The 25,231-nt window shown below is 37.8% G+C and overlaps 1 long non-coding RNA gene across 1 annotated transcript in view; it reads left to right on the plus strand.

Moving 5' to 3' along the window:
* The first annotated feature begins 22,950 nt into the window (after positions 1 to 22,950).
* LOC120539749 overlaps positions 22,951 to 25,231 on the plus strand; it is a 245,028-nt gene continuing 242,747 nt past the window's right edge. The window contains exon 1 of the long non-coding RNA XR_005635670.1: positions 22,951 to 23,164. This is a non-coding gene — a long non-coding RNA (uncharacterized LOC120539749). The remainder of the gene's footprint in view (positions 23,165 to 25,231) is intronic.

A 25,231-nucleotide genomic window follows, 5' to 3' on the forward strand; every position in this document is an offset into this window, starting at 1 on the left:
TTATGTTTGGTCTCACCTTGTATCCACTGCTGCCATGAGATGCTTGAAAACCTACACAGAATGTCTAGAAGGGTTTAATTTACAGCATCAAGGAACCAAATTAACTAAGAGCAAACAGCTTAATTCTTGAATAGCTGGAATGCGGGAGTAAAAGCCTGCAAGACAGACATTTATACCCTAAGGTTCGTCTCTGACTTACTGCATGACCATAAGCAAGTCACTTACACTGGCCATACTCCAATAAACGTAAACAATGATGCTTTTTATCTATTCTTATAAAATGCCTTAGGATTTAATTATATAAACAGTATAATAAATAAAGGTTGATTGTTTTGTTTTTTTTTCATTAAAAATGAGTTTTAAAATTTCACAGCTTATGTAAAAAAAAGAAAAACCTCATTTAAATATAGTAGAGTTTAAGGTCACATACTCCATATCCTATTTTATCACGCCATCTGTTTTTTCCATTTGTTATGAAATTTCTTGGCACAACAGAAAATAAATGCTACTGGAAAACAACTAATTTATATCATAATAATAGGATGGAAAAGAGCTGGCATAAGCATAGACTTGGAACTTCTAATCCTGCATGCTTTTTGTTAACACATGTCTACACACTGTAAACACTATATCTACTAATAACAGCAGTAATGACGGCCTTAGTAAGGTCATGAATAGAGCTGCTCTGTCAGGGATCCAGTGTCCTGAGGCTGACCCATGCATGATACTTGTCTCTGTTGGTTGGTGTTTCTCACCATGTCCATATAGATTCTTCTCTGACCATTGTGGGTTTACTTCCACATTCAAAAAACATTAATGTAAGGCTAACTAGCAACTCCAAATTGGCACTGTGTGGGTTTGGGTGTGTGCTTCACTGTGCTCTGCAATGGACTAGCACCCCACCTGGACTGGTTCCTCTCTTGCATACAGTGCTGCTGAGATAGACACCAATATCCCATGACCCCAAGAAGATTTGAGAATTTTATGTTGCATTTTCACAAATATTACTAATAAAAAGAACTCTAATTTTCACCAGTATGAGTGTGTGTTGGTGTGTGAACTAGTGTACCTTATAACTGACAGGTATACCATACAGGAATGTTTCATAAAGTGCACCCAATGCCACCACAAACCATGCAGTAGAACTACATGGTGAAAAAATGAAAGTGTGATTGGATAATTTTATTAATAACCAGTTTATGAACTCATTTAATTGGACAGCTGATTAGATCCTGCCATGTTTTGAAAAAAGTCTGTACAGATCCTCTAACTGAGTATTTGATTTTTTCCAATTTTAAATAATATAATCAGTAATATTTTAAAATAAGTTTATAAAGCACAGAGAATTTATTAATTTAGGTATTTTTACAAGCCTTAAATTTTACACCGTTTGGCTTGCTCTCTCTCTCAAGGGTGGGGATCGATCTGTTCTTAACATAATTCTTTTTTTTGTAAAAACTTGATTGCTATGTATTGATTGTAATAAAATTAATAAATAAAAATTAAAAAAAAAATTAAAAATAATTGGACAGCTGGCAGCATCAACAGATGCTTTACCCATTTCAACAAAGTGATGCACACAAGAAATTCAGCTTTTCATTAGGCCTCCCATAATAACTAACTTTATGACAAAGACAATTTTCTTTTTTAGCTGACCTGATTTAGTTGCAGAGTAGATCACACTATAGCAAAGAAAACATGAACTTCTCAATTGCAGTTTGTTGCGAAAAAAGTTAACTATATATTAATGAAAAGTCTCCCTTGCAAGCATATTACCAAAGTGATGTTTATCATCTTCCACCTATGTTGGACCATCTTTAAAAGAGTGTGTTTTTGATCTGTCAGACCAACGTGTAAATAGTTAGTTTGCTGAACTGTGCAAACCAAAAAAGCAATTTGCATTGTAATTCAGTGGTGACTTCACAGACCCTTATGAGTCCACCAATGGTTTTGTTTTACTAAGACATTTGGCTAAACTACAATGAATTGTGTGTAAGTAAAAAGAGAAACCACTTAAAATAGGAACAGTGTTTTGTTTCAAACACACAGGTCAAAAGCAAAGTTTGCACCAGTGAGTATTTTTTTATTATAATATATGAACTTAAAATTTTGTTAAGAGTCAGGTTGTCCCAACAACGTACGCAACCATTTTTTAAAAGCCATATGAGTCTGGAAATGTAATTCAAGATTCTTTGTATGCATACAGTAACTTACTCCTAGTTTCTTTTCAGAATGCACTGCCCCTTAATTTCCCCTTGTGCCCTCTAGTATATGATTAACTACATTTGTATATAGCTGGGAGAAGCCTGCTATAGTGTGGCACGGAAGTGCAGTGGTTAGTGCTGCTGCCTCATGAATCCAGTATTGTAGGTCTGAATTCCATTCAAGGTGATGTAATAAAGGTGTAGGTTGCTCATTCTTCCTTCATCCTGGTTTTCTGTTTTTTTTCTTCACCATTCCAAATGTTGTGCTGATTAGGTTAACTGACATTTCCAAGCTGTCCCTGAAATGAGTGTTGGTGTGTGCAAAAGTGGGTCCAACAGTGCACCAACAAGCACACTCTGTCAAAGAATTTTCCTTGCTTTGTGGTAGATTCTGCTATGAGAAGCCCAAACCCACTGCATCTCTGAACCAGATAAAGTGCATTTTAGAATGTTAGGTTATGTTAGTTGTGATTGATGATGCTGTAAAAACTTTGAACAACTGGATTATCTCCTTGTAATTGAGGTTCAATTCCCATAGACTGTAAACCATGCCCTTTACTTTGTGCAACTCTTCAAGTTTCTGCTTCTGCTATGTCATTTATGGCATCGTTAGCAGAAGGAAATAATTTAGTTCAAGTTGAATAAAGAACAGTTCTTAATACCAAGAATATATCAGAGAATATTGTCTTTATCATATCATCCAAGCAGGGAAATTTGATCGCAGTAAAGCATTAACACAAATGTTTACAAACTTATATTGTAATGAAACTCAAATGCATTCAGGGCAAATTTAGAGAAGTAAAAAAAAAAACATTTACATTTTCAAACCTGCATAATCCATTTCAAGTATGCTTGAGGTAGGAAACTATGCCAAGTAAAAAAGTTGGTATGAGCCATGCAAAAGAATCAAATGTAAACAAGAAAGTAAAACAATATGTTTTCCTCCTTCTCTGTTAATAATTAATATTTTCACTTTAATAGTAGATTGACAAAATTATTCTTTGTTTTGAGCATTCTATGTCTTTTCAGTTTTTACACTAATATTAAAATGATTATTTAGAGATTACATTTTAATCTAATAAAAATGATCAAATTAGGAAAAGAAACAATCTGAAGTAGTGCTCTTCTGTCCAGATTTGATTCCTACCTTTGTGTCACATTGAAATCCAGCTAACTAATGCTGTTCAAATAGATTATGTGGATTTAGTAAATGGATGGATGGACTGTGTATAAGAGGTAAAAATACAGCACTGCTAAACCATCCTTACATTCCTCAATTTCTACAGGGTTGTGGGATGAAACAAATAAACCTATGATGACTGCACATCAAGAATTAAAAAAAGTAGGTCAGACTGCAACTGCAATGCATGCAAACTGTTCAATGTAAAATGCAGAATGCATGATTGTAACTGCCGGTTACAACATGTTCAGCATTACACAGCTTCTCCTGCATAATTCAATGGGACGTCTAAAGTGGAAATGATATTGCAGCTCCAAGCAACAATGAAGGCAAACTGACTTTGCTGTGAAAATACTCTTGTGTAAATAAATACATGAAATACCACAAGTGAAGCTTAGATAATTCACAGTTTATGATGTAAAGGTCTAACCTCTGTAGTGCAGCACTTTGAAAAACTAATCACACATGATTAATCATAAGAACATGGCCTGGTTTTGCTGGTTGTTCTCTTTACAGTCAGATGTGCTTTGTGCTATGGGAAATGTACAATAAACTGTGCACCTGCTGAACAAGTACTGTGTTAAAGTATTAAACCTTTGCAGAATTTCTGAATTCGTTAAGTAGCTGAAAGTTTCACCAAGAAGCTCGGTTTATAATTTTGTTTATGTTCTTCTCATTCTAGAGTGATGTCAAGATTTTCATAAAAATTGCAATATCCCCTGTTAAAGACAGGGTTTGCTCATGGTATACTGTAAACCGGTGTAAGCAAAGTCGTTCCTGAGGGACCATAGAGGTGGCAGGTTTTTTTTTCCACCTGTCAACCTGATTGTTTAAAGAGAAACCAATCCTAGACAATAACAGATCTTATTTATTGTATGGTTTGTTTGTATTTTCATTCTGCCACATCAGGTCATTCTTATATCATAGATTTTTTTTCCTTCCCAATGATATAATTCAAATGATTTGTGGACTGAATTTGATGAGTATTTCTCAGTCCTTCACTTTTTCTTATCCATTTTCTATTAAATATTTTATTAAAGTAGACAGTTCGCAATGAATACACACACAAATGGAAACAAGTTAAATGCTGGCCCAGATAAGATCCCAGGCAGGGTCTTGAAGGACTGCGCTCACTAGCTAAAAGGGGTGGTGAGAGACATTTTTAAAATCCCACTGTGCCTGACATCTGTACCAATGTGTCTTTATACCTCTGTTATCATTCGAGTCCTGAAGAGCTTCATCTTGTCTGAATGACTACCTATAATCTCAAAGTGCTTTGAGAGGCTGGTAATGGCAGAGATAACAACAAGACAATTGATGTAATAGTGGACTCCATCAATATCCTTATAGGAAGAACCGCTCAACTGCTGACATCAGCTCTTCTGTGATTCATCTGGCTCTCACCAACCTGAAGAGAAAGGACTCCTTTGTCAAATTACTCTTCTTGGATTTTACCTCTGTCTTTATCGCCATCATCCCTGAAATGCTGGTGAACAAACAGTTCCTACTTTGGTTAAACTCAGTACTTTGCAACTGAATTTTAGATTTTCTAACAAACATGTCCCAGTCAGTCAGATTCCACAACATTACATCTACCATCGTTCTCAACACCAGCACACCTAGAGGTGCCTTTTGAACCCCCTATTATATACTCTGATGACCTATGACTGCATATCTCATTATCTGAACAATCACAAAATGAAATTTTCAGATGACACAGCGGTGGTAGGACTTGTCACTCATAATGATGAGTCAGAATACAGGATGGAAGTGGCTATACTGGAGACTTGGTGTAAGGACAACAACCTTAGCATCAAAGTGAAGGAAAACAAGGTAATGATTGTGGATGTTTGGTGGACTGAGACTCTTCTTCCTCTCCCCTTTTACATCAATGGAGAAGAAATTCATGAAATTGGAACCTGCTTCAAATACATGGGTGTGCAAATTACAAATGACCTCTGTTGAAGCTACAATACAGCCTGTCTAATAAAAAAAGCCCAACAACGCGTCTACTTCTTGAGGAGGCTAAAGCGAGTTGTTCTGACCCCCTTTTACAAGTGTGTGGTGGAGAGCATTCTTACTTCCTGTATTACGATGTGGTACAGCAGTTGCTCAGCCACAGACAAGAGAGCACTGCAACTGGTGGTTCAGTCTGCACAGTAGATCATTGGCAGCAGCCTACCCAGTATTGAGGACATTTACACCAATAGGTGCTAAAGTGAAGTCTCCTCCATTATGGAAGATGTCACTCATCCTGCACATGGACTGTTTGCTCCCCTCCATTCGGGCAGGTGATTATGCAGCTTACGGGCAGGCACTATCAGGTTGATGAGCAGCTTCTTCTTATTTGCTATTAGATTAATGAATACAACATCACTAAATCTGAATGTACACTCTGTGTGATTTATACTGCACTTTATTTCAGTAGTCTCATGTACTAAACTATTGCTACTATCTTCTTTGCTTGCTGCTAATTACAAGGCATACTGCAATAATAGTTATTTTAGCCATAGTTATCTTATTGTATTTATGTATTAATGTTATTTTGTTCTATTAATCATCTATCTGTGATACCTTTATAATAAAGTCTATGGTGTTAAGGGCTACTTTCTATTATGATTTTTTTAATGGGGCTATCATGGGCACTGTTTAATTACCAGGACATGAGTTACGAATTTCATTTCTGCACATGGATGTTGGAATAACAAAAAAAGATCCTTGATCCTTGAAAAACTTTTGTTTTCTTTGCAATTTGCATCTAATTGTTATTAAGAAGCAACTAAAAACAATGAATGCAACTGTTTAAGATTAAATAAGCAATTAAGAATGGGGAATCTTAAAAAACATGAGACAACTAAAATGAAGCATTAAATACTTTAATAGCGAGAACTGACTATGCATTAAGAAACTGGCAATCACTATGGCCCTCAAGGACCAACTGCTTAACCCTGGGATAGGAAATATTGCTGATTGAATAGGTTGTGTCACTATGGCAGGGTGAATAGGTTGTGTCACTATGGCAGGGACACATAGATGCACAATGCAAACCATTTTATGCAGCTGTCTCTGCACTCTATGCACAGAATGAGTCTGTAAAATACAAAATTATACAATTATCTAAAGTTCACAACCTAGAAGGGGTGCATGTATGGAGTACTGACCCATGGTAATAATCAGTTAATAAAACTACACCCACTGTGAAGGTGACAAATGGTTTGTGCGGCCTGAGACAGATCTGTGTTTTTTGCAGCCAAACAGGTCTCAGCCTGAGAGTTTTAAAGTTGACGCCAAGAAGCAGAAAATTGAAAACACACAGTAATTTGGAGTTACCTTTAGTAGAAAGTCAGAGTCAGAATGAGAGAAGACAGTTCACTGATATAGAGAGGATCAGCAACAAGAACAAGAAATCAAAAGCAGAAGCATGAAACTGAAGTGGTAAATAAGGAAAGAGTTTAAAAATTCTGATGCATAAAAAGCTGAGAGTGCCAAAGGTGAAGCATCTTCAATGTTTCTACTATCAAAGGAGAGGAGGGGTTGCATGCCACTTGCAGAGCATGGACTAACATCAAATTTGGTATATAAAAAAAAAAGCTATCAGGGGACAAAAGCAAATTATGAAAAGTAGATTAAATTTTGGAGAAACTCCATAGCAAGACAAAAGTCCCTCATTTTCACTGAGATATTTACGACCATTACTGACAAAATCAGGCAGAAATACAGAATTACTGCTGTGCAATGTCAACAATTAGCCCTAAAAAATCTGACCCATATGTGCACAGACTCATGAGTTCCTTTCTAAAGACTCCAAAATACAGCCAGTGTATCTTTTAAGAGACATTTTTGTAGCTTTAACGTGTTGCTTTCTTCTTGCTTCATACAATTTCTACACAAGAACTGACTTCATTTCCATAGTGCCATTTTAGCAAAAGCCTGTTTACTTTTCTCTTTCCTACTATACAGTATATGACTGTTTTGAAGATTATGCATATTTACATTTTCATCCCACTATGTATTCTGTTTTTTTTCTTTTAGATCTACATTTGAATAGAGCACAAATCTATTCATAAGCAAATCTTACATACAAACTTAACATCCTGCTTGGTTCTCTGGATACTTGGAGTAACTGCTTTATCTTTAGTGCATTCCAAAATTTTACATTAGGTTGACATTTACTGTAACTCAATAACTAGGAGTTTTGTGTTTATTCACTCAGGAAATGGATGTTAAATAGTAATCAGTTCAATACATAAAGTTGGCAACCTCATCAAATGACGGTACAATTTGTTTTTTTACTAAAAGCTCACACAGAGACATAGGATATTTTAGCAAAAATGTGTGTCCACTTCAGTACACATTCCTGTCCACAAACGTATTCACCTGGCCCTCATATGCACATTTTCAGAATGTTTCACAAAGCCAAATTATCAGTAGAAAGGAACAATGGAGATTAAAGAATGTGCAAACTCCTCACAAAGAGAAGCCAGCCCAGAAAATGAATTCTGTCCACTGGAACTATGCATCACTAAGATATATAACTGTACAAGTAGTATAAATAAACAAGCAAAAACATGATACGCATGGCGCAGGAGTAATGCTTTATGTACACATTAATCACATCAGAGCATGAGGTAAACACAGACATTTTTCATGATTTATTGTAATGTGTTGTATAAGCAGGTGCCTTAATAGATAACCTTTTTCAGCTCACAGAACATTCTGTTTTAAATAGAGCTGGACACTCATAGACTGAAAGTGTATTTTTTTCTCTCACAGTTAAGCATGTGAATTTTTGAAAGTCAGTCCCCAGTAAGTAAAATATATCCAACTAATATGCAGCTATTGAATGATAAAGCAGTAATAGTTCAATTACTGTACTTTACAGTACTGTCATGTAAACTGAAGTGCTCTTTTGTTCTAATTCAAACTTTTCATGTTAACATAGTACAGTATATTAGACAATTTTATTTTTGTTAAAAGATTCATTTCCTTTGAATATTAAATACTATTTACTGTCAAAATATGCACATTAGATTTATTTAAATCTCACTAAATTAAAACTAGGCATGTCTAAACTGAATTTGAACTAAGAATTTTATTGACGTTACCCTTATTTAACATATACAGTTCATAAATAATTTATAAGCAAAAAAAGCTGCAACCACACTGGACCACCTTTCTCCGAAATATTGTGATGATAACTCTCTGAAAACATAAATAAAAATAATGAGTTAGATGTTACACAAAAACTAACAATATGTTTTTGTATCCTTATTTAAGGTGAAAGCATAAAAGGCATATGTGATTATATACAACAGAAACATATCTGCAACAACTAAAGCCAGCAGCATGTAACACGACTTTTATTCAGAGGGGATATTATACTTGACGACGTAGTTACTGATCTTGTTGACTGAGGATGTCAGTTAACATGACTAGAAATCACAGAGCATGACAAATTAAGCAAGTAGCACACTACGAAAAATTCTGGTCAGAGGGGATGTCAGACTTAACCACTGCAGTTACTGAACTTATTGTCTGAAGATAACAGACTACATGAGTAAAAATTGCAGGACACCACAAATTACATTACTTCATGATGACTTTCCAGTACTGTTTCACATTTCCAAATTATCACAAGCTCACCCATTTATCTGACAGCCAGTAATGTGCTCTCTACAGAGCTTGTGCTGTACACATTATTTCCAAGTACATCGAGTTCATCCATAATCCAGTCCCTTTTTATGTACTGTATTCCATTCTATCACAGCACATAAAACATGAGACATCTAACACATGTGCCTTTTTTCTGTTTGTGAGGTTCAAAACACCTATGTTCCTTGTTCCTTGCAGCTAAAATATATTTATCTTGCTTTCAAATGGATGCTTTTTGGTTAACTCTCCCACACACAGGGCCACAACTGAAGACACAATCAGACTGGTTGGACTAAGTTGTTGGGAGGTCAGACTACATGACTGCTCTTGACTCTCAAAGATTATGTAAACGTCTGCAACTGAAAATCTCTGGAAAAGTCAAGTGTAGGTAATAGGGTCTTAATCCAACACATGCCTAACAACTACAGCAAAAGTTCTAGTAATATACAGTAAATATAATAAGTGTAAATAGGAAAATAAGATTATCAGGCTCCTGGATTCTGTCTCTTTACTTAGTTGTCTGTTTTTTTGACTCTGTCTTATATTTTCAAGAATTATCAGTTGTGTGTAGTAAATTTATTAGCATTTCAATTCCTAGCTAAAAGCAATTATTAATAAGTTTTCTTCAGAGATCATTGAAGTAGTAGGGTGGTACAGTGGTTACTGGTGCTGTATCTTGGGCTCAAATTCTTCATCCTAGGATTTGTATTCTACCCTCTGGCAACTCTAATTTGGTTTGAGAATGTTTAATACTCTTATTATTATTGTATTTTATTGCAATTAAAAATTACAGACATTAAGTTTATCTATCTATTTATGTATCTATCTATCTATAAAATACCTGAAGTAGCTAGTGTTATCCAGGAATATTTGTAGATTGGGTTAAGGAAAGAAACCAAAGGTATATGAGTTTTTTTAGTGTCACCTTGTTGTTGTTGTCCTATTCATCATCTACACTCTCCCTCTATCAATGTCTCTGCTCTTAGTAGAGAATTTGTTCAGAATTGCAGTAACTAGGTTGTAACCTGTCTGTTATGTTGTTTACTAATACAAACAAATAAGAGATGATAAGGAGATCACTAACTAACCAATGAAGATGATAAAAAGAAAAATAAAAAAGATTACCCCAGTGAGCATGCCCTTATAAGTCTTATGCCCTGTTATTTTAGTGTCTCTTTCTTCTACCAGTGAGCCTCTTCACAGCTCATCTCTTTAGTTTGATCTAATTGTTACAGTTTTAATCTCCATCTGAGGATTCTTTTGTGGCCATATTCCAGTCTTGCTTATTTGTTGTGTCGTATACTACTTTTGACTAACTCAGGGAAAAATAAACTTATCACTGCTGCAATTTATTAATAAATTGTTCAGGAAGACCATTAAGAAATACATTGTAATTATGCAAGAAAAGAGGTGCAACAGAGCGGGAAACTGTAAACTCTGGCCATTCTTTTGTACTGCTTAACAGGAAAAATGTGGATATAAGATATACATAGTCGATGTATGTATATATATATATACTATATATATATATATAGTATATATATATATATACAGTATATATATAGTGTCAAATAAATGTCAATAAAGCACAAAAGATTATATAAAATCTTAAATTCTATTAAGATGAAATACATATACTTCATGTATGATTTTGAAAGAATACAATTTTGAAAGCCCTTATACTTACTGCAAATTAAACTTTAGTCCAAGGTTTTGATTCTTCAAAACTTAATGAAACTCTGTCCCTTTCTTACAAGTGCAAAATTGATTGGAGGTCCTTTATAACAATCAAATAGCACCGCTTTAGCAATGGGTGAATGGCTAGATATAATAGGCATAATGATTTTCCAGTTATTCTTAACAAATTGTAAATATAACCCCTCTTTAGAGATGATAATCATTATTTGCATGTTATTTTTAATACGTAAAAAAGGTTGGGGAATAAATTTACAACAAAAAAGAAAGTGTGATGTCTACTATTTTTGATAAACTCAGTGGTAATACGAAATACATAATTACTAGAAAGAAATTCATAGGAGTTTGGACAGGTGTATTTACCACAAGGATGCATGAAATAAAGGAAATAAAGCATTCACAAGGTCATTAAAAGGCACACCACATTTAAAATTGCCATAATGTTATACCCATAATCTCTCTAAAATCATTGAGACACAAAAGCCTCCAGTTACAGTTAAAAACATAAAAGTAAGATCAAAAAACAGTTTTTCTCTCCAAAATCTTGCAAGACATCCATGACTGACATGCAAACAAACCTAGGGTACATATTCTGCTGAAACAGTTTTTCAGAATCCTGATTTAATAATTTGCTCCTATTCTGATATATGGCAAATAAATTTCTGTTAGGTTGTGGAAGTTGGATCCTCATGGTTCATGCAGCTTCAAGTTATTTTTTTAACAAAAACCTGTGCTGTTTTCTCATTTGTTTTAATCTACATTGCATCTTTAGAAGCAAACCTAATTTATCCTCTCCTTTACTGGAGGTGTCAGAAGTATTAAAACCACAACCATATTTCAAATATGTACTGTTTAGCACTTATATGGCTGCCTAAGGTATTGGCCGTCTTTCTTACTAACCTGCTTAACACTTTAACATTTCACTGTCAAGTGTCTTACCTTTTTCACTGTAATAATTACTGAATATTTCTATAGAGCTGTTCTAACATTAAAAGAAGTTTCATTATTGAGTTTGTCTTTGATCTTAATCTGAAATCACCAAGATAATCCGCCATGCTTCACACCTAGGACAAACTGTGGTTATACAATCAACTATAAACTACCTGTGTTTTTAACTGTGTTAAGAGCTTCTTAATTCTAGACTTACATGACAAACATTCAAAGTAATATATTTATAATAGGGGCGGCATGGTGGCGCAGTTGCCTCGCAGTTAGGAGACCCGGGTTCACTTCCTGGGTCCTCCCTGTGTGGAGTTTGCATGTTCTCCCCGTGTCTGCATGGGTTTCCTTCCAAAGACATGCCGGTCAGGTGGATTGGTGATTCTAAATTGGCCCGGGTGTGTCCTGCGGTGGGTTGGCACCCTGCCTGGGATTGGTTCCTGCCTTGTGTTGGCTGGGATTGGCTCCAGCAGACCCCTGTGTTTGGATTTAGCGGGATGGATATTTATAATAATTTATTGTCATCCTGTTGAAAAAAGGTTACTATTAGCCTTGCTTTTATTTTTACTATTTGTGATGCACTGGTGTCCCATCCATTTTGGGTACCTGGAGATATTTGCTGTTGAGAAAATTCACTACCACACTGCAGGCAATGCCTCTGGGCATTCTTTACAGTATTCTGTTTGTTGCCTTGAGATTACTCTCTTGCTGCCATTTCATAGTTGCTGTAAACATTACTGCTATACTGAAGGGGACTGGTTCATGTTGTATTTGGAAGAATAAAATTGGTCACATCAGTTAAAAAAATAACTTTGTTAAGCACAGTTAGTGTGGGATATTAATTAGCAAGACTAAAGATATTTTGTGGCAATGATTTGCAACCTGCAAATTTAAAGGAAAGTTACACTATGGTCCTTTTTATTCTAAACCACTATAAAATTTGAAACAGATATGTTTAAGCTCAAGGAATGTTGTCCAGTGCTTTCAGTGGTTTCTACTTTAAAAAGGAGAAACAGAAATTATGAAGAAGACAGAAAAAAAAATTAAACAGATCCCTCTGACCATCATCCTAACTGACTGGAAAACAGGACTTGTCATTCCTATCTGGAAAGGAAAGTGTGATCGCCTGGATTATGGCAATGATGGGGGATAACACTGCTCTTACTGCCGGGTAAGGTCCTTGCTAGGGTCATCCTCAATAGGATCCATGATCACCTACTTACCTACCAGTGACCAGTTTTACACCTAAGAAGTCTACCACCATTGACCATATCCTGGCACTGAGGGTTCTCATGGAGCGCAAATACGAATATCAGCACAGTTTCTTTGCAACCATTATTGATTTTTGTAAAATGTTCGACTAATTTGATCGAGCTGCCCTATGGGACATCCTGAGACTTTGCGGGATCCCCTCAAAGTTGCTGGCCCGTACACTGGTACTATGAGTGTTGTGCAGAGTGGAGGCAGAAACTCTGCATTTTCATGTTCTTGCTCCTACTCTGTTCAATGCTTGCATGGACTGGGTGTTGGCCAAGGTTGTGGTGTCCAGAAGCTGTGGGACATCTGTCAGGGGGTGCGGGTATGGATCCCATTTCCGCAGTCCTGTGGCAGCCTACCCCCCAATTTTATTTGCACATTAAACACTTCCACAAACAACATTCCACACAAATGCACACTTAGGGCCTTGGGAGTGAGCACACTCAACGGCATCCAGTGGGTGGAAATTTCAGCCTCACTCCGAGTGCCGGTGCCCACTTCCAAGTTTAAACTGCACCTAGTCACGGAGGGTTTTGGGGGGGAGGTGGGGCTGTGTGTTGGCATCAGCTGGTGTAGACCACATTGCCCGCGTCCCCCCCAGCCACAAAATGCACCTTATCAACACACATCAATATTACATTGGAGCCGGCGGAGGGAGACTAGAGGTCTTATTACACCTCTGTTCTCGGTTAGCTGCCCGGGGCTGGAGGCTAGGAGTGGGAGCTGGCCGTCTGCCTGCGGTCTGGAGTGGTGGGTTGCTTTGCTCTGCGTTGGACTGGGGTGCCTGCTCATTATTACCCCAGCGGAACGGGGCTAACTCTGGCGTCCGGGAATGGTTGTGCCTCTGGTACGGCAGCACCGGGACTAGAGTTAGTAGGGTGTGTATGGGGAGTGTGAATGGGTGTCTGGCGTACATCCTTATAAGTCTTGGGTTGTATGTGTATGTGAGAGCATGAGGGAGGGAGTGTATGACTGTGTTTGTGTGTGACTGTATATGTCAGGTGGGGTTTTGGACTCCTCCCCTCTCCTGGGACATCTGACAATACTACAACATCTTCGCCTACCCTGCCCCTGCCACATATTTTTTTTTTTTTTTTTAAAGCATCTGTCTGGTCGCTCCCGGTGGCTGCCTGGTGGGATCTGGGTCCCTGGGCTCTGTTGGGTCCTCGGCGGGGTGGGTCGCCCTTGGGTCCCTGGCTGCTGGGTTCCGGGCCCAGCTGACTCGGGATGAGCGGCTGCGGGCAGGCTTGGGGGCTTGCCGTTGATATCTCCCGGGACTCTGCCGGTTGCTGGTTGTGGCCCCCCAGGGTGATCCTCTGCGCCTCTCGAGGGGGGGTTGGGGCTTCTCTGGTAACGGTTTCCCTGGGGTCTCCGTGCTCTGGGGTGACCTCCGGATCTCTGGGCTTGGAACTTCCTCCATCTTCCGCACGTTTTTGGGGCCAGGTCTGTGGCCCTTCACACACACTATTGGACGCTCCTATAGAGAAACCTTACACATACAAGCGTGTGTACGCACACAGGTTCTCACATGGTGCTTTCATAAGTATGACTTGAACATCTTCAGCACATGACCTAAGGCTGTGGTTGGCCCTAAATGCCTTAGTAATAATTACTGTGTGATTATCAGCAAACATTTTTACTTGTATATATCTTCATGTAGCTGATGCAGCAATGTTTTTGTCTTGTGGTTTTTTTTTTTTTTTTTGTATTTCCCCCCCTCTCTTTCTGCAGGTCTAGAAGCGGATTCTGGTTCATTTATTGTTTATTCTGTACGTAAACCCCCCCTTCCCCCTTTACCTCCATCTCTTCGTTTTCTCTCTTCTTTTTCTTTTACTTTTGTCTCCGTGTCCGGTTCGAATCTTAAAAATATCTGAAAATATTTCTAATAAAGTTTTGGTATCAGGCGTGACGTCAGCAGAAGCTGTAACGCTCCACCTGTGAGAAAAACTGTAAGGCTAGTCGCCAGCATTCAGACATCAATTCTGATTGCTTCACAGCCGAACAGGACACGGTAAAAAAAAAAGCTGTGGGACATCAGTTTGTGAAGAAAGATTCACTGATCTTGACTTTGCTGACAATGCTGTGATCTTCACTGAGTCAATGGAGGCTCTGATTGGGGCTCTTGAGAGACTGAGCAGGGGGTCTGAGTGTCTAGACTTGTGTGTATCCTGGATTAAAACCAAGATCCAGGCCTTTAATGACATCTTGGGCACAGTCAACAGCAGTGTGTCTGTCTGCAGGGAAAGTGTCGACCTTGTTGAGAGGTTTACTAACCTCGGAAAAGACATTCATGTCTCTGGTGTCTCTTCCTGTGAAGTCAGTAGACAGATTGGGAGAGCATGGGGAGTTCTTGAGGTCACTGGAAAGGGGTGTGTGGCACTCCTGATAAATTTGCAAAATGACGAAGGTCCAGGTCTTTAGAGTCCTAGTGCTTCCTGTTTTGCTATATTGTTGTTGAGATGAAGACTTGACTCCTTTGGTACTGTGTCTCTTTAGAGGAAATGGGTACTGCTAGTTTGGCTTTGTGTTGAATGAGCGGTTGCTCATGGAGTCCTGAATGAGGCACATTACCTGCATTGTGAGGGGGCGTCAGTTACAGCACTACCGCCATGAGGCGCAATTCCCCGAAGGGCTCGCAGGATCCACACTGTTAAGGACCCAAGTGGTTGGACCAGGCCAAGGGGACGCCCACGTAACACCTGACTACGGCAGATAGATGGTCATTTCTGGATGGTGGGACTGGACTGTGTGTCTGCCTGGGGGGTTGCCAACTGGGATCTGAGCTGTTTAATCATGTGGTGGGTGCGACAAAGCACTGTATCAGTTCATGGTCCCCAGCCTGACCTGACATGACCTCTGACCCAATTATAGTCAATTCAGTAGTGGCTAAAGTACTCTGCCAAATTTATGTTATGATGTCTAAAATGCGTTGTATGGACAAATTGTGCTGATGAAGCAAACTCAGTTAAACACCACATGGATGTCCCACATGACTGGAGAATACCAAATATTAATTACTTACTTATGAAACATAACATTTATGGGATGTAGTAAGACAAGTATTAAATAATATTAAAAAAAGACTACTAATGCATTAGCACATAATTACATATAGAACAATGATTGTACAATTTAACTAAGAGTCTAGTTAATATTTCAAACACTGTAGTAATGTTTAGACTTTTTACACCACACTGTAATCATAGTTTTTTGTATTTTTATTAACTACTGCTAATTGTTAATGGCTAAATGACAAAGAAACAGTTTGCTTGCATGTTAACATGCACAACATAGTTGCCAGCATACTGTTAGCAATCTGGAGCCAATCTGGCAATGTGTTGTCCAGTTTCAAATACTGTATTTCTGGATAAATGAAAGATCATTTTCAGGTAACTGTGCCAGAACTGAGGGATGGGATTTATTGTTAACCTGCATACTACCTAATCAATAATTATTAGCATCTTCTACAAATGTTGACCTTTTCAGTACTAAAGTAGTTAAGCTATTTAAATAAATGTAGATCATATCCAAATAAATAATACATGTTGAACAAAAGGTTTCCTGTGCTGTTGTGACCTGACCAGATGCTGACCACATTATGGAAAACATGACATATGTAGCATACTGTATAAAAGTGTTAAAAATACAACATAGACAGAGAGGAATTTATTTTGGTTTATTTGGGTTGCATAAATTAAACAATTTTATTGTATACTAATGGTAATGCCATTTTATTTATCTACTTTTTTATAGAACTGAAACGGAATGATTTACAAAAGCTTAATTTGTTTTAGTTGAGTGGAAAACTCTTAAGGATTAGGCAACTGAATTTATTTATCATAACTCAGAATCTTAAAAAAAGTATTTTTTTGATTGTATTGTATTGTTATTCCTTTAATTTCATTCTGCAGACTCCTCTTTACTCGGTGGTAAACTTACGCAATGTATGTGTAAATCTATCGAAGACAAAGGGGGGCTTTGTTCAAAGATATAACAGAAATGCCTGCTGGATATCCAGGCAATGTGGGCTATGCAGCAAACTGCCTGTGTTTTCATCTACTGTTCCATGACCTGAAGCAGAAAATCTGTGCAGATTTCTTTAGTGCAACCATATTTCTACTTTCATGTCTGTTGGCAATAAAAGGTGTGCAATGTAGGCAGCAAAAGCCCTGTGATGTCTCTGCCAGTTGACCAGAAAGCATTTTCTGCTTTTCTTTTATCCATCTACCCATACTGTACACTCAGTTCTTCCATTAAATGACTGCTGTGAGTAGGAGTCTGCCCTAGTAGCATTGAGGGTAAAGGAAGAATTAACCCTGAACTCTAACAAAGGCTTTACTCACACTGGAGTGATTTAGGGTGACCAATGTGTTGTGCTTCTATATTAATTGCATATAATATACATGCACTTACTACATACAATCAAGTTATTAAGACTCAACTGGTCATGTGCTTAAATACAAAAGTGAGTTCATGTTTTGTAAATATGACAGACATGATTATAGGAGAATTCTTGTTTTATAAATATCTGCATAAAAAACTCCTGTGAACATGGGGCAACATTCATACTCAACAAAGATAGTGAATGGGAGAGTGGCCCAAATTGAACTCCGGTCCCTCTGAGCTAATTAGGCCATCACAGTGCCACCACTATTCGTTTAAACACATATATAAATCATACATCATAAATCATCGTTACTGTTACTCTTCACTTAGTGAATGCTTTCAATTTAATGTGACTCTTTGGTTCAGTATGTACCAATGCTGAGTCATAACACAGTACCTTGATTAAGTTTCCAAATGAGGTACATCACATTCTCATTTTGCTAAGTTGGGTTTCTTCCAAGGTTTCCAAAGACCTGCTGTCAGGTTAATTAGCAACTCTACATATGACACAATATTCTTTCTGATTTGTCAGGCTTCCTGATTACAGTTGGTTACTACCCTGAAGGGATATATTCTGAGCTTCAGTAGAACTGACCAAGAAAACATAAGCCAGAAAATTTTAAATATAATATTGATTGATCGATTAAAAGCTAGACTGGAAAGGAAAACATTAGTTTTGGTGGCTCCCCATCTGACCACATCTGGTATAGCTGGTAAAATTATACTGCATCGTATTTTCTCTCAAGGGAGCAACTGAAGTAATCGGTTCTGTTAAATACTGTAAAGTGAAAGCAATTACTTTCTCTAATGGGAATTTGGGGGTTACTTTAAAACATTTGAATACTGATTTATTTTGCTGTGCAAATATGTGATAAACAGTTACATGCTATTAAAATCTTGCACAATAAATGACCGAACGTTTCTTCTAAAGCAATCAAATATTCACCAGAATTAAAAAAAAAAATCTATCATGATGTATATGTGCTAAAAACATACAAAAAACACAACACAATATTATTATTTCAGTCTCAATAAGTGCATCTGAGTATGCCATGTAAAATTTTAATATCATATAGTTAATCTTTTAACTCCATTTTAAGGTGAACATTTAAATGAGATTGAAATGCTGCAGACCCTTTTACTAGGTCAAACAGCATGTGGATAAAATATGCTAGGGTTCATCCATCCATCCATCTTCTTAATCTGCTCTTCCTGTGTAGGGCCACAGGGCAGCTGGAGCCAATTTCAGCAGTCATCGGGCACAAGGCAGAAACAAATAAATGTAATGCTTCAGTGTGAAGCAAAAATATCATATCACCAAAAAAGACCATTTATTTGCTTTGCAAGAAAACTCTCCACCCATGCATACATTTAATAAACCTGTTTAATCTAGAAGGAACAAATTCAAACATGTGTTTTCTCTTAGATAAAAATTTAAAACATACTGTTGGATTTTATGTGAAAAAAATAAATGGGTACAATGACTGGTTATCCCTCCTCCTTCTCGTTCTTTGTAATGTTTTGTTATACACATTAAAGAGGCTACAAATATGGCAAAACATCACACAATCTATCAATTAAAGGTGATTTATAAAGTTAAAAAAATAACAAAAGATGTCAAATTAAAAAAAATAAAGACAACATTCTCAAACCCAGTAAATCCAACTTACTACAATCCAATTTAATTGGACAGTTTGGCTGGTGATGTGATCTAAAGAGGAAGTGAGTGGATGAGACATGCAAGGATGGGTAAAGATATAGGAGACTTGCTGAGAGTCTCCTTCAAAGACGGAAAGTATAAAAGTGGACAGGAGGTGATCAAGGTGCCTACAAATGACAAAGTCCAAGAAGCAGGGTTTATGGAAAGGTGCTTGAGAGAGAGTGCACACTGACCAAGAGAGGTTCAGAAGAACAAGGATATCAAGGAAACCTGCTAAACGTGCCTGTAGGGCAAGAGAGATCACATATTTTTAAATTTATTATATTACCTGTCTTTGAGTGTCTGCTCATAATTCCAAGAGCTTAACTTAAAAGAAAGTGATGAGGCAGCCTTCTACTGTTATGCACCTAAAATCTGGTATAGCTTACTGATAGAAATTTGCCAGGCTAATACGGTGGAGCATTTTAAAAAATTGCTAAAAACTCATTATTTTAATATGGCTTTCTTATAGCTCCATTTTAGTGTAACACTGATATTCTGTATATGCATTTAATTATCATTTTTATCATGGCTCTGCAATAACCCCTACTTTCTCTGCGGTTTTATTTACGGTTTTCTGTGTTGGCGATCTGCACCACCACCACCTGATCAAAGCACCGTGATGTTCCTACTGTGGAAGACTGCCGGCTTTCCATGCTGGTCCTCACCCCCAGGCCGCCAGGAGAAGCTCTCCCGACAGCAGGATCGTGCCCCGAGGTCCAGCAGGGCCTTATGGACTTTGTAGTGTTTATACACAGCCCTGCTGGATACCTTGGGACCACCAGGAGTCGCTGTGGGGGGGTTTATGGGCTCTGTGATGCCGTATGACCCGGGAGTACGTCACGGTCATGTGACGGGAAGGAACGATGTGCTCCCGGGGTGAAGAAAAGGACTGTTTGCCCTGACCCGGAAGGAATAAAGAACTGTGGTCTGATTGGACAGGAACGCCTCCGGGTCAGGGGCTATAACAGGACTATGGGCCAGTCCAGACACTGAGCTGAGCTGGGAGGTAGGGTGGCTAAGTGTCTGGGCGAGGAGGAGAGAATAGTGTGCTATATTGGTTTAATATTGATGATTAGTGTGGAGGGTGCTTTGTGCACATTGTTGTTAAACAATAAAGAGTCTTGGACTTTTACCTGGGGTCTGGAGTTGTATCTGAGGGTTCAAGGGAGCACTAGTGCCCCCTACTGCCACACTACATTGATGGATTGAAGGCCAGAGGTCCACATGACCATCATCATCTAATTCTTCCATGTGAAACCTGAAAACCATAAGGACTGATTGAGATCATTTATGTTAGGTAGAGTGCACAGTGGGGTCTGGGCAGTCTCGTGGCCGCGGAACCCCCTCAGATTTTTTTTTTTTTTCTCCAGTCCTGTGGAGTTTTTTTCTTTGTTTTTTCTGTCCTCCTGGCCATCGAACCTTACTTTATTCATTGTTACTTAGTATTGCCTAATCTTATATTAATATTTTTCTTTTTCTTTCTTCATCTTGTAAAGCACTTTGAGCTACATTATTTGTATGAAAATGTGCTAAATAAATAAATGTTGTTGTTGCCTAGTAAGATGAAAGAAGAAAAAAGACAAAATATTTTAATACGCAAAGTAAGACATCTCCTAAACCATTCTGTAAAGTTCAACACATGAGCACAGGGTGCTATTATATATCTATGTTATGTACGCCCACATTGATTTAATTTTTTATCATTTATTCATCACTATTCTTACCTAATTTAAATTTGTTTTTTTTTCTTCTCTAGTAACTATTTCTTTGACATCTTGTAAAGCATTTTGAGCTACATTCTGAGCGTGAAAATATGCTATATAAATAAATGTTGCTGTTTTTATTGTTGTAGAGTCAACCGGTGTCAACCACGCAGTCACCCAAATTTGAAAAAAATAAAATTGAAAAAATATGTTTGTAAGAGTGAATTCAATTATTTTACATTCTATTGAAGTAAATTAAATTGTCCATCCATTCATTTACTGAACCATCTTACATTATGCTTGAAGCAATCAAAAACAGTGAAACTGAATTATTGTGTTTCAAGAGAATTTCCAAGAAAGATAAGTCAGGCAGGCTAAATCAGAAATCTAATTCATAAAAAAAAATCAGAATGATCAAAATTCATAAAATCTGACAAGAGATTAAAAATTAGAGATAAAACCTAATATGTCAAAAGAAAGTTGCTTCTAAAGCTAGTTTTTCTAGACAGACAAGTCTTGTCTTTGTAAACAGATTAAAACATTCTAAAAGTGTATGTTAAGCTTAATAATGACATTATGCGTACACCTCAGGTAACCACACTGATGTGTTGAATTCACCTTAACAACGCATGGATAAAAAAAGAACATACAGTAAAATGTGTCAACAGTTGATGTCACTTGCAAAATTATAACACAAAATAAAAAAAAAAAACTAATAGGCCCAAGTTAAGAGCAAAACCTGTAGAGGACATCAGCTCATCACCAGGCACACTCATTGACATACCCACAGCCCAGAGCCATTTCCCAATAGGACAGCTTTAGAATCACTAATCCACCTCAATTCAGTTTTGGTTTTCTTTTCAGTTTTGCTCTTTTACTGAATATAGGCTCAGAGTGTTTACACACATTTACATTTATTTAGTCCAAATGCAAAAAATGTAATGTAGCTGCACTTGACAACATTAACACAAATTAACATTTAAACAATGACAAACACACAGTGAAACAGCAAATTTAACACAAAGAATGTCTATATAAGGTCCATTATAATTAAGATGTGACCAGACAATGGAAAAAAAGGAAAACAATAACTCCAGTCAACAGCATCCTAAGAGAAAAGAAACCTCTGGGGAGGCCCACAGTCTGTTATGACAAACAAAGTTACAGTCAAAGTCAGGCAAAGTCACAGCTGTGGTGATGGTGGCCAACTGGCTGTCTTCCACCTCCTGGGCAGTCCACCACATAAACAAGTACTGTACATGCTGAACAGTGTAAAAAGAAGTTTCAATCATTTTAATGCTACAAGTGCATCTGCTTGGCAATGTAGCAGCAGCATGAAATGTCACGACAGAATACACAGAAGGGAAACTGCACTGAGGAGGGACAGTAATAGTTCCTGACTGTCACACTTGTGCAAATAACAGAGAGACTTAGTTGCAGTATGAACAGGTAGAGATCTAATTAGGGTATGCACTCAAGGCATGACCCATGACTTTTAGATTTAGGAAGAAAATATGGGTGCCAGGATGCATGGTGAAGACATGGGAAGAGCATTCAGTCTCCATGCAGAAGGGGATTTCCTAGAGTGGTGACTCAGCTGCACTAGCTACTGAACTAGCATACCACCCATTGCATCTCACTGTACTAAAGGAAACGTTTTGGAGCTTTCAGAATACAATCTGTTTCCTATTGAGTAAATACGGGCATGTGGACTAGCGCGTTCCATAATTTACTTCAGTTTCCTGTTATCCTATTTGGAATGAAGCACAATTACAGATTGGGCGGCTACGTATTTGACTATATTACTTATTCAGTATCTACAGCATATTATTAGGCGTGCATTGTTCATAAGAATAGCACCATCAGGTGCAGCTGTGAAGAACTCTACAAGGTCCGTTTCATTTTCCATAAACTCAGTTCTTTGCATTTTTCGCGCCCGTGAAACAGCTGGAGGGCTAACTTCTCACTGCAGTGTTAGCTACTATAACATATTTGAAGGATTCAGCAGAGTAATACAGAGTACATAAGGCAGCGTGGCAAGTGTGTGTTGTTCAAATATTGTATTTTCTCTAAAGCTGCCTTCTCCGCAGCTGTACCTTTTTGTTTCTCGGCTTCACAAATCGGTTACTTGCCACTGGTTCGCCTGAGCCGACCTGTACTCGCCAGCTTGTCATTTCCCGCAGCTGCGCCAGGCGGCTCTGTCTTTCCTTTTTTTTAAACGGGAAGCACTGGGGAGGAGGTGATTTTTGACAGCAGGGACCAGGCAAGAGCAACGCAAATTTCCTGCTTTCTTTTCCGATATGAAGACAAATCAGAAAGCCTGGTTTTAAAACTAGCAGATCCATCTACCGAGCCTTAGAAAACGCCGTGTCCGGAATTTCCTGAATGCACCAGTTTTAAGGGATTTGGGAGTTTTCAGTCCTGGCTTAATACGAAATTCGCTGCGGTAAGGATACACGAGTCTTTGCCTTTTATTATATGAAATAAACAATAAGCCTTTTTAAATGTTATTCATTCGAGCTCGCCGTTCAGTGGGTCAGACGGAGGTCTGTTTCAGGATCGCAGTTGACGAGAGACCGTAATTGTATTTAAATATTCGGGTGATTGGGGTTCTCAGGTGCGATGCCAGTTTTTTTTGGAAAGTGAGATGATGTGTCTTCCTAATGAATGCCTAATAATCTCCTGACGCATATTTTAAAGAAACTTGCTTTTTCCATTTCTGTAGACTCACAGTACGCTACGTGTTTACTACTGGCGCTACTACTCTGGGTCACAGACCGCGAGAGAGAGAGAGCGACAGAGATAAACATCGTTATGTTGTTTCTCCTCCCCTAAGGAAGTAATCATCTACACAGTGTGATTATTTATGTTTTTATCTGTAGAAAATAAATTGATGACTGGCCGATTCTACACACTGTACATTCTTTCAATTTTATAGGATGGCTGGTGGCTGAGCTGGTGTTCTTAATACTCAGTGCACTAGCGGATCGCTACCCATTGAAACAGCCTATTGGCTAAATACTAGCGGCGCATTGCCGGTTGACTTCGTCTTATTTCAAATTAGCACTGTGTGAGTGTATAAACACGCAGAGACTAGCAGTAGACAATGTTCTTAACTTTGATTGTGGAGGATCAGTTTTTGTATTACCGTTTGGCAGCTAGCTTAAAGTACGGTACAGCATAGCACCAATGCTTGCTTGCAAACTTACTTGTACTTATCAGAATCCTCATTGTACAGTGAAGTCCTTCCTTCAGAAATTCGTAAAGGCACTATTTATCTCTTTTCCTGCCACCCTTATAGTTCAGATTTTAGGTGAGCTGATGCCATCCCTGAAACAATGATGAGAAAACTGGTCAATCACAGGACATAAACCCAGGCTCCCCTATGTTGAGTAAATTTACATTTGTAGCTCAGACTGACAGCATGTCTTTGAATATGAGGGAACTAAGTTCCATTACATAAAAGAGGGAGAATATGCAACCAAAATAAAGCCCAAGTTGGGATCAAATGAGGGGCAGTCTTAGTTAATATTGAAGCTATCCACTGAGCTGCAGTCCACTCTACTTACAACATACGCACACACATACTTTTTAACATAACGCTCAAAGCATCCATACTGGTTCAATGACCCAAAAGTTTCATATCATAAACTTTATTTGCCATATAATTTGTCATTAGGTTATTGGGATTAATTTTCGTTCTCAGTATAGAAAGCAAGCACAGCTTTCAATACATATGATAGTCTGTTCAACATACACCATTTGCAAGTCACTCGATACCCCTTCAGTTATGATTTAGTAAGGTCCAGGAGCGGAGCACAGACTCCCTTTGTGATCCTGAATCTTATTTAACTGCAAAACCTAAGGTCCCAAAAACATCCAGCCTTCTATGCAGATGCCCAAAGATGTTGGAGAAATTAGCAGTTAAGGCACTAGGCGGGAAACCTCAAGATGGCAATTAAATTCCATCTCTGGCTCATTGCATGACCAGAGCAATTCACTTAACTAGTGTTTTTCTCAGCTTGTTAAGAACATAATACAGTAAAGCACTTTAGTATGGTGTGTGCCTTAAAAGAGGCTGTAAAACAGTAGTTGCAGAGAAAAGCCTATTTTATTGAACTGAAAATGTTTTTAAGTAAAAATAAAATGACATTCCTAAAAGACAGTAAAATGTAAATATATGACTGCAGCTGAAATAGGGCGGATTCTGCATTTGACTCTCAATGAGGTAAAAACAAGTTAGATCAAGAGGTCCTGTGGGTAACAAAAAGATGAGCAATGTTTGCAAGCAGTTTTGCACAAATAACCAGAATGCTGCTGAAGATTAGTAGAGCACTTGTAAATATTTGAGTTCATAAATTTAAATTTGAAAGACTGAGTTTGGAGACTGATAACAATGTATAAGGGAATTGTTTAAATTTGTGCTAATTTGACATGTCTATATTCTTTATTGTTTCACGTCTATATTCTTTAGTGTAGTTAGTGACCATATTAAATGTTTATTATTTTTTTT

Source organism: Polypterus senegalus, chromosome 1 (genome assembly GCF_016835505.1).
Source record: "Polypterus senegalus isolate Bchr_013 chromosome 1, ASM1683550v1, whole genome shotgun sequence".
In the NCBI taxonomy this organism is placed as follows: domain Eukaryota; kingdom Metazoa; phylum Chordata; class Cladistia; order Polypteriformes; family Polypteridae; genus Polypterus; species Polypterus senegalus.